This window comes from Stenella coeruleoalba (genome assembly GCF_951394435.1).
Source record: "Stenella coeruleoalba genome assembly, chromosome: 2".
In the NCBI taxonomy this organism is placed as follows: Eukaryota; Metazoa; Chordata; class Mammalia; order Artiodactyla; family Delphinidae; genus Stenella; species Stenella coeruleoalba.
In genome coordinates this window covers 138,565,038-138,581,055 of record NC_137147.1, presented here as the reverse complement: position 1 = coordinate 138,581,055, position 16,018 = coordinate 138,565,038, and the positions used below count along the sequence as shown (strand labels likewise).

At 48.2% G+C, this 16,018-nt stretch overlaps 1 pseudogene across 1 annotated transcript in view; it reads left to right on the top strand.

The window, feature by feature from the left end:
- Positions 1-285: 285 nt before the first annotated feature.
- LOC307182382 (NADPH oxidase 5-like) overlaps positions 286-16,018 on the top strand; it is a 39,957-nt pseudogene continuing 24,224 nt past the window's right edge. The window contains exons 1-2 of the transcript XR_013831737.1: positions 286-880; positions 1,233-1,297. The product of XR_013831737.1 is annotated as an NADPH oxidase 5-like (transcript). The remainder of the gene's footprint in view (positions 881-1,232; positions 1,298-16,018) is intronic.

The window sequence follows — 16,018 nt, the reverse complement described above, 5'->3', positions numbered from 1 at the left end:
AAGGTGGGCGGTGATCTCTCCAAACTTTTCCGTCTGCATCTGAAGTCTCATGAGGCTCATCACTGCGGCTATGGGAGTGTTTCTTTTGATGTCACCCATAAAGTGGGGTGACCACTGCCTTCCTACATCACAGGGTCACTGTGAAGATCAAATCAAATGACCACATGCTTGTGGAGGCTTTTGCTAACTGTAAAGCTCTGTACTGGGGCTAGGCCTTGGTCAGGTGGGCGTTTGGTTCTCAGTGAGTTGCCCCTCCCCTTGGTGGAGACGTCCCTCTCCCAGGACCCAGGGCCTTACCTTCTCATTGTTCTCTTCTCCTACGCCTCTGTTCATTCAGCTCAAGCCAGGCTGGGCTTTCCTGACTTGCTTCTGAATTCTTTCAGACCCACCTTCCTTATCTTTGCCCCCTTGCTTTCAAATTCTTAGCTGACATTTTAATTTTTCTACAGAAACCAGAGTCTTTACAGCATTTCCATCTTACTTTAGCAGTGCACTGTGTCTGCTGGTAAGTCTTATTTGGCAGTCCTGGCTCATGGACCACTGCCTGAGCATGCAGCTGTCTGATAAGCTCTTAGCCATGTGGGGGAGGTCGTCTGTTCCTGTCTTCATCACACACATGCAAGCCTCCTGTCTCCCGGAGCATCCTGTCACATTGCTTGTCCCAAGCCAAGATCTCGCCTTTCAACAGAACCTCATTCAGTCTGTTTCCTTACTGACCTCATGTCATTCCATCAGCATGATCTTCTGGTCCCTTGGTGGCCCTCTGAGTCACTCCAGCTGATGGGATATAACCCAGACTTCTGAGGAACTGAACCTGCTGCTGGTGCCAAGAGCTAACAGGCAGGGAGCTGTGAGTGGGACTTGTGCCTGGGACACCTCGGTATAGACACAGCAGGTCCCACAGGAGGATCTGTTCCCTGCCAGTTGCCCTCAGAAGTCCTGGGCAAAGGCTTGAAGGGCAAGGATCACTAGTGTCCAAGTAGGGGGACCAACTGTCCCAGCTAGCCGGGATCCAGGAGTTTTGCGGGGCACAGGCCGTTCAGTGCTAAACAGAGAAAGTCCTGGTCTTCCTGTGTCTGGGACAGTTCAGCCGCAAGAGGACAAAAGGGGGTCCTTTCACTTCGATTTGGATTTGAGGCCCCTTGATTTTTCAAGGCTCCCTTGATTTTTCTCAGCTGATGAGAGTATGAACAGTGGTTTTGCCTGAGCCTGAAAGCTCTGTCCCTGTCCAGGTGAATGATGACAAGAGGCAGGCCCAGGCAAGCCCTTGCTGGCCCTCAGCAACCTGCCTGATGATGTGGGGAAGTGAGACTCATACACGGGGAGAACAGAGAAAGAGCATGTCTGTTTAAGCTAAGGTGGCAAGGCTCCATCAAGACAAGAGAAACCCCAGGAAATAATGATACAGCCCATTATCGGGTAAGTTAGCTGTTGACCAACGATGCCCATCTATGGGGTCCTGCAGAATGTACAAATCAGACCTTTTCTTCAGGTGAACACGGTGGGGGAAGGATTTGGAAATGAGTCCTCGATTTAATGCATCTGCTTCCGAGGCCCCTTGCTCCCCTGCCACCACTCAATGCGTACACGCATATACACGCACACGCAGCCAGCCTCTCCCCGACTCCTACACATCCCCGCAGGTCCTTGACCCTTGCTGCTCCTGTGTCCAGACCATGGCCCCCGCTGGGCTTCCAGATCCACAAAGGGAGCTGAGTCTCTTGGGCGGTGACTTTCAGCCCTAACAGCATCGCTGGCCTCACAGATGTCCTCATGTAGCCCTTTGGTGGCTGAGGGATTGCTGTATCTGTCCCCCTGCCCTAATAATTCCAGGAGCAAGTACCAGATAGCTAGGGACAGCCCCTGTGCCCCAGAGCCTGCTAGAATTATTCAAACAGGCCAGTCCTAAGCCTGCTTACCCTGCCTCACCCATCCTTCCCATGGAAACTGCAATAAAGGCTCTTGCCCAGTTTCCTCTGCTCTCTCTGTCCTGACTGGCCCCGGTGTTACCCAGTGTGGCCCTGCGAGTTGTGGGGTGCCTCCTGTTTCTAGGGATCTGTGAGTATAACACTCTTCTTCCTTTGTGACAGTTGTCTCTATGTCTGCATGTCTTACCTTACCTGACAAAACAAATATCAGGTAGCTTTATCATGGTCAGGCACACACCTAAGCACTCACTGTACATGGATCATCTCATTAAATCTCAGCACAGTCTGTGAGGCGGGTGCTATTATATTTTGCAGATGAGGAAACGGAGACCTGAGTACACGCAATTAAAATAACAGAGGCAGGATTAAGAATTCAGGCATGCCAATCTGAAAGGCTGCACTCCCAACCTCCACTCTGATCTGCCTCAATTATTATTGAGTAGTTGCCTTATTATTTTTATTACATTAGCAGGCAGGGGCAGGGCAGTCTGGTGTCCCCATAAGCTCCCATGTGAGGGCAGAGGTCAGGTGGGAGAGCTGAGCCGTGTCTCTGGTCCTGGTCCTAAGCAGCCCCACTTGAGAGCTATAAAGGGCTCACGGAAGAGCTGGATCCTAGGTGGGAGGCAACCTTCTGGAGCAACCTGTCTTGATGGATTTGAAGGGCCCTGGGGCAACCCCTGTTTAGAACTCTCTGTCCAGTGATCTGTTTACAATCACCCTCTACCCCCACCATCTGTCAGTCAAGGTTTTAGGTTATGAGCAACAGATACCAGCTCTGGGTAACTTAAGCAACACTGATTAGAAGACTACTGGTACATTAACGGAACTGATAGAGAATTTAGAAAGCCAGCGTAAGAATCATTACACACCAAGAGGAAACTAGTGACTAGGAACACAGCAAATTCACCTTCAGGAACAGTGTGATCAGGATGCAACCTGGCACCCCGTCCCTGGACTCTCACTGTTGATACTCTCACGTTGCTGTGTCTTTCTGACACTGACTCAGTGTCAAAGCCAGTGGGGACTTTTGGGGGTGATGGATATGTTCACTGTCTTCATTGTGGTGACAGTTTCATGGATCTCTACATATGTCAAAGCATATCAAATTGTACATTTGAAATATTTGTAGTTCATTATATGTATTCTTACCTTAATAGCACTATTTAAATAATATAGTCTGGAGAGATCCCTGTGCCTAAAGCTGGGGGGCGGCAGGGAGGGGAGTGGAAGATGAAACAGAGAGTGGGGGGCAAAGGTCAACAGGCCAGCTTCATGTAGAGGCCAGACTGGCCATGAGAGGCGAACCGAGGCTCCTCTCCCCAGCTCTTCTGGAGGGTCCTAGACCTCTTGCTGGGTCATGGCTTGTCAATAGCAAGTTAAACTTGTAGCTGATGTTAGCTTTGATGGAGAAACTACTTCTTCTTCCTCTTTAGGCCTAGCTCTCTGCTCCTCTAACCATCTTGCTCACTGAGCCTCAGTCTGGGAGGGGCAAACTCCCTTCCTTTAGGAGTGGCATTGAGAAAAGTCTCAATGGCTAGAACTGTTGAGGTATAGCATTGCTCAAATGGGTTGCCCTGAAGCAGATAGAGAGGCATGAATTTGTAGCAAGCCATTTATTAAGCTCTTAGGGGACATAGGTAAGGGGATGGGGAAGCAGGACAAAGCCTGGGGCCCCTCAGACAAAGGCCTATGAGGGCAGCTTCTGCCCATCCCGCAGGGAAGTCTGGAGTGGGAAGAACACCTCAGATGTCCCAAGCTGAGCTGGGCTTGCATGCTGTGGCCCACAACCCGCTGGGAGAGGAGAAGGATGCCTACTTCCAGGCACGCCCTGCATTCTTCACTCCAGCAGCCGAGGGCAGCTCCCCCAGAAGAGGTGGGAGTGCTGCTGTGGGAGGTGGACAGGGGCCCAGAAATGATGAAAGGTGCTCTGGATGCAGCACCAACACTGTCCATGACAAGCCAGTGTCTCCTTCAAGTCCCAGCAAGTCCAGGGCTTGGCCGACAGAGGTAATGGAAAGGCAGCCTTGTTTGGAGGAAGGTGAGCCTTGACGTCCAGAGACCCCAGACTTAATTATCACATGATTCTTTTACTTGGCTGTGTGCTTTCAGCCTGTAGGACAAACCAGGCTTAGTTACACACATCTGACACATTCTTCCACTGCTCACGTCAGAGGTATGCAGAAAGATCAGTTTTCAAAAAGTGCTGCACCTTCGATTTTAGTTTGACTACTCATTTTGTCACACTGCTATTATATTCTGCTGGAGACGTGGGGTATCCGCCTATGGGGCCTGCGGGTTGGGAGGGAGAGCAGGGAGAGTGTGAGGAGTCAGTGCTCAGAGAGTCAGCTGACTGGTTTCACGGGCAGGACCACATGCCACTGCACAGAACAGAACGTGGGGACTGGAAATGTGAAGACTGTTTAGTCCACAGGCCTCATTGTACAGATGGGGAAACTGAGGCCCAGAAAGGAGAGACCCTCCACTCCTTTAGCTTATATTTACCCAGCACCTCTCTGTGCCAGGGCTTGCACCAGAGCCTGGGAACAGAATACCAGGATGCCACAGACTCCGACCTTTTAGCTTTTCACCTTGAAATAATTATAGATTCACAAGAAGTTGTAAATGTGGTACAGAAAGGTCCCAAGTGCCCTTCACACAGTTTTCCCCAGTGGCAACATCTGGAATAAAATTACAGTGTAATAGTAAAACCAGGAAACTGACACTGGTACAAGCACACAGTGTTTACATGTACTAATTAATGTGTGTACAGGGGTATGTGTATGTGTGTGTGTGTGTGTGTGTGTGTGTGTGTGTAGTTCTATGTACTGCTATCACAGGTATAGATATGTGTGCCCATCATACAATCGAGACCTGGAGCTTTTCTGTCACTGCAAAGGACCTCCCTCTGTGTCCCCTTCATAGTTGTCCACACCCCACCCCCCCATTCCTCAGGCCACTGCTAAACTACTTTCCATCTCAGACCTTGCTTTTAGGGGGCTCACCTCTTCGGAGGGAGAGAGATGCAGATACAAATCTTGGCAATATGAGGAATAGTAAATACCTATATAAGTATAGGAATGAAATAATACCATGACATTTGGGTGCAGTTAACGTCGCACTCCTGAGGGTGTCTAAGTCAGATTGAATCCATTGAAAGGGGACCAGAAATGGGGTGGTTTCAGCCATTAAAAAGAATGAGGTCGCACTGAGGTAGCTGACGTAGATGATGGAAAAAGCAGATGACGGAAGGCAAAGGACGGAACGGTACATTCTGGCTTGTGTGTGTGTATGTGTGTGTGTGTGTGTGTGTGTGTGTGTGGCAGCTCTGTAATCAGATGTCATGTGTACATACACAAACAAACACCACTAATGGTATCACCTGTGGAAAGTGAGACCAGCAGCTGAGGAGGGAGGGATACTCATCTCCTTGTCTACTCTCTTGTGCTATTTCAGTTTTCACTGCGTGTGTGACTTGCTTTTATTAAAAGGAAATGGAATCATTTTGGACCCTCCTTAAGCAAGAAGGAACGTATCCTGTATATTTGTATCCTCATATCGCCATATCCTTGCTTTCTCCTCTCCCTTGGGTTTGCAAAAGGCCCTCTAGGGACTTAGCAGTCTAAAAAGGGGGTTGTGCAGCCTCTAGTTGCCATGGTAGCTGTTGCTCCTGGTGACACAAGATGCAGGCCTGGCCCTCCCAGCCCTGTGAGCAGGGGGCTTGGAACCCGCACACCACCCTGGGTACCAGATGTTAAAAAAGACGTCTCTATCAGTGCTAGCATGGGATGAGTCAGCTGTGTGATTTCAGGAAGACACTGCGTTCAGTGGTCTGCATGCACTGCATGGTGTACGCTTTCTCAAGACAAATGTTCTTTACCTAAAAACATCTTAACCTCTACGTCGGAGCACCAAGCCCCATTCTCCTCCCCGCTGGGATAATCTGGTTTAACTGCCTCTACTGGTTTCTAAACACAGAGTCTGGTTTAGCGGTTGTCTTGGGGGCAGCCCATTCTCACACCAGGGTCCCCTCCCAGCCCATTCATCTTCCTCTCTCAGACCCAGAAACAGGGAGAATTGTTTATTGCTTCTTAGGGGGCTGGAGAACCCTTATTGACCACAAGAGGAAAATCGAGCCACCGTCCAGTGTGTGGGGCTCATGTCAAGACAGCTTTTGTTCTTTTCTGGTGAGTCAACAAGGGCAATAAATGATATAAATTAATTTCTTAATAAACTATTGTGATACATTAAATTCCCAATAGGTTCTTCTGCTTCAACTCAAGTGTGTGTTGATAGAATAAAAGTAAAATGCAGTGAGAACTAGAGGAGAGAGCTAAATTAGCTCTCTTGGGGAGGAGTGGGCTGGGGGAGGGAATTTTTGTCGTGGCCCTTGAAGGTTGGGTAGGAGTTCACCAGGTGAAGAAATGAGAAGGCGAGCTATCCTATGCTTCGTGCTAAAACCAGGGACCTGACTCTGACCAGAGATTTTCCGAACTATTACATGCTGCCATGGCCCTGACCCCTCTCTGTCTCCAGGACTGAAGGCATATGTTCAGGTGAACTTAGAGCCTGGAAAGAGGCGATGCTGTCTTGTCAGCTGGCCAGGACATGTTCAGTCCAGATGGAGCCTGTAATACACCGATGTGAACCGAATTGCCAGATACTCCACTTCTCTTGTGGAACCAGTGTCCTGGGAACAGGCCGGGACTGCTGCCCTAAAGTAAGGCCTTACCATTCATGCTGTGATTTCTGTGGGTGCAAACTAGACAGGGTTAAAAGACTGGGGAGAAAAGAAAGGCAAGGCACGGTGGAGAAAGCAGGAAAGGCCAGGCAAGTTTGCTTTGGGGAAGGTCTCAGGCCACGACTCACAGTGGGAACATGATTCACAGACATCCTCCGAGGCCTGATTATTCGAGGCTCATGTTTCCTTCCTCTGGGACTCCCAAAGCCTGATGGTTCTTGGCACTTCTCAAAAGCTAAAGGCAAAAATAATATTTTAATTTTCTCCAACAGAAAGTCTGCGTTATAGCTACTAGCCTTATTCCAAGAACCAATTCTTAGGAAATTGGATTAGGACATAAATTTACAGAGTTCCTGGATCGGCCCAGGATTCTTTTTCCACTTACGCCACATGTGCTCCACCCTGCCTTCTTCTTTGCGTCTGAGATGCAGAGCCCAGCCTCGGGTTTTGCAGTCACCACCTCAGGGTGGAGGCTGGTGGAAAGAGTCGCATTAGGGGACCAGGGCTCTAGTCCCAACTCCACCAACTCCTGAGATACCGCCAGGAGACCACATCCACTTCATGGGCCTCAGTTTCCCCATCTAGAAAGGAAAGGTTGCACTAGATGTTTCATAGAAAAAAATCTGCATACCCATTTTTTAGGGAGGGGAGTCAGTTAAAATTTTACCCACATAACTGAAAATTAATTTAAAGTGTTTGGAAGCCACTGGAATAAATCATCTTCAAGGCTGTACCCAGACCTAATTTCTGTAAGTCTCTAGACTTCTCCATGCTCAAAAGCGGAGGCAGAGTGGGGAGGAGGGAGGTGGTTTGGCTTCAGCCAGGTGCCCGCAGCAACCCTCCCACCGTTGCCCTCTTTTAATAAAGGAGTGTGACTCACACATGTCACCTGTCTCCTGGGCTGAATGGTGGTGGCACTGGCAGCTGGCTCTTGCTGCACATGTTTCTGATGGCTGGAGCAGTGAGGGGGTCTCCTGTGCTAAGGATGCAGAAGCGGGTGGGAGGGAAGTGGGGTGGCTGAGGAGGAGAGGTTCTTGCCCAGGCTCCAAGCCCTGCCCCACAGTTTCTGGAGAACAGACCACTCCAGGAAGGAGAAGGCAAGGGGCACAAGATCACGTATCCAGTGCGACCCACTGGAGTGTGTACTTGCGGTGTCTCAGTGGAGTCACACAGCCTCACGGGGCTAAGTCTGAGTGTTACTGAGTCCGAGCTCATACTGCTCGCTGCACGACAGGCCAGTCAATTGAGAGGCGAGGTGTTGGGGCAAGGAACAGCGATTTTATTCAGAAAGCCAGCAGACGAGAAGATGGTGGACTCGTGTCCCAAAGAACCATCTTGCCCAGGTTTGGACGCTAGTTCCTTTTATAGAACAAAGAGGGGGAGGTGAGGAGGTAAAGTAAAAAGAAGGCGATCGGTTGTTGGAAATATTTCCTGGTTCCGGCCAGACTCCAGAGGGGATGTGATAATTTCTTCCTTCCTGCAGCCATTCACAGGTGGGCCTGGTGTGTGTGTGTTGGGGGGTTCCTGTGAGCTAAACAAAGGTATTTTAACTTAACAGTCAGGCATGGGAGGCAGGGTTCCTGGAGAATGGGCCATTATGTATACTTTAAGCTCTAGGCAACATCCCTTGAGTGATTAACTTGTAGCAGAAGGAATACAATACAAAGGTTAAAGTGAAGCACCATCCCAACATGGAGTCAGATTTGTTCTTCCCTGTTTCAGGAGCAGTCCCTTTCTACAGGTAAGAAAGGTGGGGAACAGGGAGAGGAAGCACACTGGCCTCAGGCAACAAGTGGTGAGCCCAAGTGCTGATTCTGGGGGCGGTGGGGTGAGCGGGAGTATCGGGACCATGACCCCTGGGTAGGCAGTTGGGGCCACATGAACTCACCTATTTCTGCTTCAAGAAGACTAGTCAGGATTCTTTTTCTGGGACTTGGGAAACAAAGCAGGTGGTTGAGAATAATCAAAACGGCCTTCTGAATGAGTGAAAATGAACTGAGTGTCTCTTCTGGGTCAGGTGCTTCCTTGTGGTGTTTCATTGAATCCTCACAACCATGTGCTTTGGTATTCGGGGAAGACCCCCCTCACCCCCCACAGAGAACTCAGAGAGGGAGAGGGGGCTGCCAGGGAGGGCAGAGCTCCAGCCAAGGCCAGCCCCTCTCACTCACAGGTCTTGTTCCCATCAGGGGGCCCGCTGGCCACACTTGCCAAACAGCTGATTGTCCCACGTGAGTTCCATGAGTACAGTCAGCCCCTCCCTCCTGTCCCTGACCCAGTGCTGGGTACGGAGGAGATGCTCAGAACCAGAGCATGAGTGTCTTCCAGCCTATTTTAAAGTATTTGAAGACACTGTTGTGAACTGCTCTCCCCCAGCCCTCTTTCCACCTGTGTGCTCCTGTGTGCCAGAAAGCCTTCCAACAGCTAAAGGGAAAACAAGTCTTTCCCTTTAGCAGAAAACTATACCTCAGTGGGCTCCTAGGAAAGGAGCGCTGTGCTGGGAGTCTAGTACTGGAGCAAGCACAAGCCCACTGCAAGCTTCAGTTTCCCCATCTATGCCATGAGGGTGCCTTTGGTGAGCCTTAAGCCCTCTTCAGGGCCCATGGCCCCTGACCCTTTATGGGTGGAGCTTCCAATCTCTCCCAGGAGCAGGGCCCAAAAGGAATCCCTTTCTAGGTTTGCCATCCAGAGGCAGCCACACAGAGACCCCACCTCTGTGGTCCTTGCTGCTTTTCTACTTAAAAATAGTCCTCACTCAGCTTTGACTAGATCAAAGGGACACACTGCTGGAACTTGCTGGCCAGAGGCTGTCACTGTTAACTCTTGCCCGCTGGTTACAGGTGGATTATAGCAAGTCCTGTGGGGACATAAGGAAGAAATAAGGCATATAAGTTCTGTGAGGGCAGGAACCGTTGGTCATCTATTTATCTCTTGGATGGCATAGAATATTTCTTGAAGGAATGTTTGAATGAAATAGGGAATGAGCAGAGGTGATTCCTACCTAGAGCTGATAGGCTCATTGCGGAGGGAAGAGATATATACACAAAAAGTTAAATAATGATCCAAGGACCAAGTTACCATGCAAAGCAACGGTATGACATGTTGCAAGACAGCATTTGTGGTGCAGGAACACAGTGCAACTAATTCTGGGCTGAGGAGAGCAGGAAGAGCCTCTAGAAGAAGTTGGACTTTGGGCTGGACCTTGAGGGGTGAGTCCGGTTTGAGGGGTGTGGAGCCCCCAGATGCTTGCTCTGAAGAGGCAGTTCCTGCAAAGTTTCCGTGTTGGAAACAAGCAAAACACGCTCAAGCTCTCCAACAGAGGATGTGTCTCTGCTCTGGAGAGAAGGGAGACTGGACATGACTGGCGGGGCTCAGAGTGTTCTGGCCCAGGCTCTGCCCCTCAGTTTGTCTGCCTGACAGATGGAGGTCAGAATGTCTACCCCACTGGGATCTTGTTGGGATTTCCTGGGATGTGTTTGCACAAGCATTTTGCGGTCTGCGAAATGTTTTGCAAATATTCACTGTAATCCCAAGATGAAACCTGTTGCTCAAGGCAGGCACAGTGTTTGTTCTCTCTGTGTTTTCCTCAAGCTGAGGGATGGCGACTCAAGGCCCAGGAAACAAACACTGACCAAATCAGTAACCGTTTATGGAGCTGCTACTGTGGGTGGAGCCCCACAGGGGATACAAGAGGAGGAAGACGGGTCCCAGCCATCCAGGGCTTAAAAAGGAGATAAGAAAAGCGGGTGAAAACTTAATATCCCCTGAGATTTTGTATATCAGCTGAAAATGATAATAGAACTTGCTGGAATGATATTAGGTCAACTTAACTGCCCTGTTTTCCATGAGAAGGTCATTTCAACCCCAAAGGTGTGAGACTGGGGTGGGATGATAGGCCATATTCCATCTCATTAGCATGAACCCTAGTGACATCAGCAGGAAAATAGAGCCTCTGCTTACTGTTCTTGGCCCCAGGGAACAGCTTCTTGTGAGCCTCTGTCCCAGACACAAGGTGCATAATGTGGGTGAGGTCAACTTTGATGGTTCTAAAAATGTATACCCCTGTGTCTGCTCTTACACTGTGTGCCAAGGCAGGGAGAACAGGAGAAAATCTCCATTGAGCAGAGGAGGGACTTGATCCTGAACAGGGGAGGTGACTTTCCCAGGCCAGACAGTGAGTTAGCCTGGGCATAGAAGCCCCCTCTCCTGATTAATGCCTGGAGCTGTTTCGGTTCCTGCTGACCCTGCTTAGAACTGGAGTTGGGCATCGGGAACGGTTGACTGGAGTGGGGAGATTCCTCTGCGGGATGCTGATGTGGCTGGTCTACTACAGTCATTCACTAAATATCAATTGAGTAACTATTATAATCCAGGCACTGCTCTAGTGTTGAGATTCATTCGAGAATAAAACAGACTCAAGTCCCCGCCCTTATGGAGCTTACTTTCTAGTGGGGGAGGAGGCAGACAAAAAACAATAAGGAAGCACATTATATAGCACATTAGAAGATGGAACGTGCTGTGGAAAGAAGGGAGTAGAGCAGGATAATGGGGATCAGTAGTTTGGGGTGGGTGAGAACCACCTTTAAGACAGGGTGCTCAGGGTAGACTTCATTAAGAAGGTGTGAGATGAGCAAAAGCTTGAAGGAGGGGAGGGAGTTAGCCAGGTAGATCTCTGGAAGAAGAATGTTCCAGGCAGAGGGAATGGTCAGTGCAAAGGCCCTGGGGCAGAAGTGTGCCTGGTATGTTCAAGAAGTACTGAGGAGGCCAGTGTGGCTGGAGCTGAGTGAGCAAGGGGAGAGCCCAAGATGAGGGCACAGAGGTCATGGGGCCATGTCATGGGGGGAATACGGAGGGCTTTGTGGTTATTCTAAGTGGGATGAGAAACCATCTAAAGGTTTTAAGCTGGGGAGTGGCTCATTAATTTACATTTGAAAAGGATCTCCAGGGCCCTGAATAGAGAACAGACTATAAAGGGATGAGGGTGGAACAGAGGGTGAGTTAGGAGGCTGTCCAGGTGAGCAGTGATGGTCCCTCTGGCTAGGGTGGGACCTAAGGAGGGGCAGTCAGATTCTATATCTATTTGTAATGTAGAAGTAGAAGCAGCAAGATTTGTTTGTGGGTTGGATGTCAGACATGTGGGAAAGAAAGGAATAGATGAGTACTCCATAGTTCTGAGGTGAATGGGGAAGGGGTCGTTTACTGAGATGGGAACAGTGGGTGGCTCAGAGTTAGGGATACCGTGAGTCCAGTTTTGGACGTGTTAAGTTTGAGATGCATATTGACATCCAAGTGGAGATGTTAACTGGCCATTGGAATTACTGGACCACAGTTCAGGGCCAAGGTTGGGAATGGAGGCATGCACTTGTTGATGAGCTAGTTGACAAGGAATTTAGTTTAGATAGAAAAGATAGGCTGAGCCCAACTTATAAAGGCCAGATAAAAGAACAGGATCTATCCATAAGTCAGGACACTGAGAAGGAGACAGTGAGTTAGAAGGAAACCAGGAAAGGGTGGGATTCTCGAAGTCAAGAGAAGACAGAGGTTCAAGAAGGAAAAAGAATTCACCTTTGTCAAACTGCTAAGGGCTGAGAATGACCCCTTGGCTTGGCCATGAGGACATTGTTGTTCATCTTATTAAGAAAGGTTTCCTTGGGCAATAGAAATCTGATTGGAGTGGGTTCCAAAAATAAAAGGGAAATGACGAAGTGGAGACTGAATATAAGCAACTCTTTCAGGAGGTTTTGCTATTAAGGAGAAACTGGGCAATAGCTAGAGGAAAACGAAGAGGAAAATGATGCAGAAAGCAAGGAGATAATTGCAGGTCACAATCCTCAAGTGGGTGAGAGGATGAGGACTTCAGGGCACAGGGGGCGAGGCAGCTGCAGAGAGGAGCACATGCAGGTGAGCCATCATTTTCCCTATGGCTTGTCCACATCTCAGCTGCCTTTCTGGACTCATCCTGGCAGAGGAAAGCGGCCGAAGCAGTGCAAGCAGAGCAAATCCATGGGCTACAGCAAGCAGCAAGCACCCTACAGCAAGCAGAGCAAATCCATGGGCTACAGACTCAGGTCTTAAAATCAGCCCAAAGAATCAACAAATAATATGTTGTAGGGCTGGAGTGAAGATACCATGCTTTTGACAAAAAAAAAATGTAGAAGAAAAGTGTTCTAAGCCAAAAAACAACCAGTTGGGAGTATGTCATGTAACGAAGCTCTGTGTCCCCTCTACAGTAAAATATGTCCTACTTTACCCAAGAAATGAGGAAAAGAGGTTTTCACTATTTTTCCTTCCATGATGATGTTTCACTTTGTTACTAATCAGACTAAGGCAAATAAAAATTGAAAATATTGGGCTTCCCTGGTGGCACAGTGGTTGAGAGTCCGCCTGCCGATGCAGGGGACACGGGTTCATGCCCCGGTCCGGGAAGATCCCATGTGGAGCGGAGTGGCTGGGCCCGTGAGCCATGGTCACTGAGCCTGCGCGTCCGGAGCCTGTGCTCTGCAACGGGAGAGACCACAACAGTGAGAGGCCACAACAATGAGACGCCCGTGTACCACAAAAAAAAAATCGAAAATATCATTTTTTGCCAAATGGACAAATATTTTTTTTGTCTTGTTATCTCATTTTTTTTAACATCTTTATTGGAGTATAATTGCTTTACAATGCTATGTTAGTTTCTGCTTTATAACAAAGTGAATCAGTTATACATATACATATGTTCCCATATCTCTTCCCTCTTGCATCTCGGTGCTTTGTGACCACCTAGAGGGGTGGGATAGGGAGGGTGGGAGGGAGGGAAACGCAAGTGGACAAATATTTTAAGGGATAATTCTTAGTATTCAAAAATGTTCTGTTAAACAGGCATTTCTTAAAACATGGGTGGGAGTGAAAAATTGGTTCAAGATCTTTGAGAAGCAGTTTGGCTATTGGCTGTAACCAAAAGACTTAGGAAATTTCATACTTCTTGGGCGCAGTAATTCCTCTTTTGGGAATCCAGCCTAGAGAAACCATTGGAAACTTGGACAAAGATTTAATAACAAGATTTCTCAAAAACTTGTTTATGGTAATGGAATAAATATAAGAAAGTTAACTGTCCAAACATAGAAGACTAGTTTACAACATTTTTGACACATTCATATTTAATAATATGGAGAAATGTTTAACATATGTTGGTAAGTGAAAAAAAGTTACAAAATTATTCCAAGTGAATTATTCAATTCCATCTTAGGGATTGTACATCCACTCTTCAATTAGGTCTAGACTAAAAATTATGTATTGAATTATTTAAAATTTTAATAACCATATGTGTCTCCATATTTCTAGTTGCATTTTCTTCATACCAGCTGGGCTGGTTTCATTTCTGCCCATTTTTATTTAAGTTCTTATTCTTTTTTTTATGAATGTTTTTCTTTCCTTTCCTTCTTTGAGAATTCTAAATATGCTTAATGTCTATTATTTTCACTTCTTACAAAATGAATTCCCCCTATTATTGGTTTGATTGGCTGTCTTCTTTGCAGTCATTCTTTTGAGGTCTTTTGGAATACCAGCTTGTTGACTCATCTTGAATGGTGTGTGTGTGTGTTGTGTTGTGTTTGTGTTCAGCCCTTCTTTAGAAGTTCTGCATTGCTTCCACCCAGCTTCCTGGTCCCCTCAGTTCAACATTAGCCTTACCTTGGTGGCCTCGGGCTCCCATCCAGGGAGAGCTGAGGATACCATGGGTCCAGTCACCAAGCAGCAGTTGTTGTGGTCCAGCTCTTGGCTAGGAGGCTAAGTACAAAATATAAATCACAGTCCCAGGCAATGGTCAGACACAGCTTTTTCCAGCCCTCTCCCATAAGCAGGGGCATGGCATGTTTCTGCTTCATCTCTGGTCAACAGAGATGTTTATCTTATTTGAGATCAGTTGGTCTTTTAAACTAAAAAAAAATTTTTTTATCTATCATTGCTTTGTATGTGGTACAGATGAGGGGGCCTCAAAGAGTGAATGTAATACCATCTTAACCAGAAGTCCCAAGTCTCAGCTTCTTACTTTTCTGACTCTGGCTTGTGGCTATGAAGAAGTGTCATTAGCATTCATGCCCACCTTTTGCTAACTGCTTTGCTTACTCCACTCCCAATTTTCCCCAGGTACTTGGGTGTCTCACATGTGCTCACGAGCCAGCCTGCTCAAATCCCACCAATCTCGTGCTTCTGGAGCTGTCTACTACCTGGCGGCCCTCCTACTGGCTGTACTGTCCTAGCACCTCCCAGTAGAGGGGTGATCTCCTGGACTTCCAAACATTCAAGACCTCCGAGTCCAAACAGTACCGGAGTCTCCTGCAGTCCCTGCAAAGAACTCCCTGCCTTCCCTATCTCTTCAGAGAACTCAGACCAGAGTTCAAGGGCAGAGCTGGAGAACAGACCCGTGCTTCCCTCTCCTTCTTCCCAGGTTTCACCCCCAAGCCCTCCACTTACAGTGTTCTCCTCAGTGGCCCCTTTCACACAGGTGACACTGATTTCTAGGAGACAGCAGTGAGCGGTTCTGAGAGAGATCTTAGTTCCCCTGCCCAGGAATTGAACCTGGGTAGCCTGGATGAAAACCAGGAATCCAAGCCGTTAGTCCACCAGGGGCTAGAGGCTAGAAGCAAAGTGCCTCTAGCTCTTTCCCCCATTGAAAGCAAGAATGTTTCAAGGAGGCAAAAACTGCAAAATAGGTACAAAGTTTATTACTAGAGACACAGCCCAATGTATGGGAGAGCACACAGAGAAAGAGTGTATTTATTTAAGTCAGAAGCAAGGCAGAAATACACACCCAGGGAGAAAGGGTATAGCCATCCTTCCTAATGAGGAGGAGTGCAGGAAAGAGATGATTTAAATCACTTACATAGGACACTTCTTCCTGGTCTTTGTTTACCTTTGGCCAAATATCTGGTTTCTTTTTCCACACCTGACCTGCCCTAGGACCCTCCCCAACATGCCTGCCAACTTTTTGCTAAGATGGTTCCCACTGCAGAGGCCTGTGGCGGTATGTTCCACACCTATTATGGGATGGCGCCCCCTCCCTTTTTGACCCCCAAGGAGCCTTCCCGCCCATGTGCAGACAGGGAAGTTTTCCTTGACCTCCGGAGCAGTCATCTTATCTCTTTACTTCAGCAGAGCTCATCTTCTGCCACTAGCTTTGTCCTTGGAGCATCTGGGTGAGAGCAAAGCTTCAGTTTTCCTCCACTTGACACGTACCAGCTGTCCAGCCCAGGGGCCCATTTATCTCCTACCTCAAAACCAGTTCATGTGAATGAGTCCATCACACACAACCCCCCTCTGAATCCCAGGCTGGGCTACCTTCTGCATGTGACTAGAAATAGATGCTCAACATTAG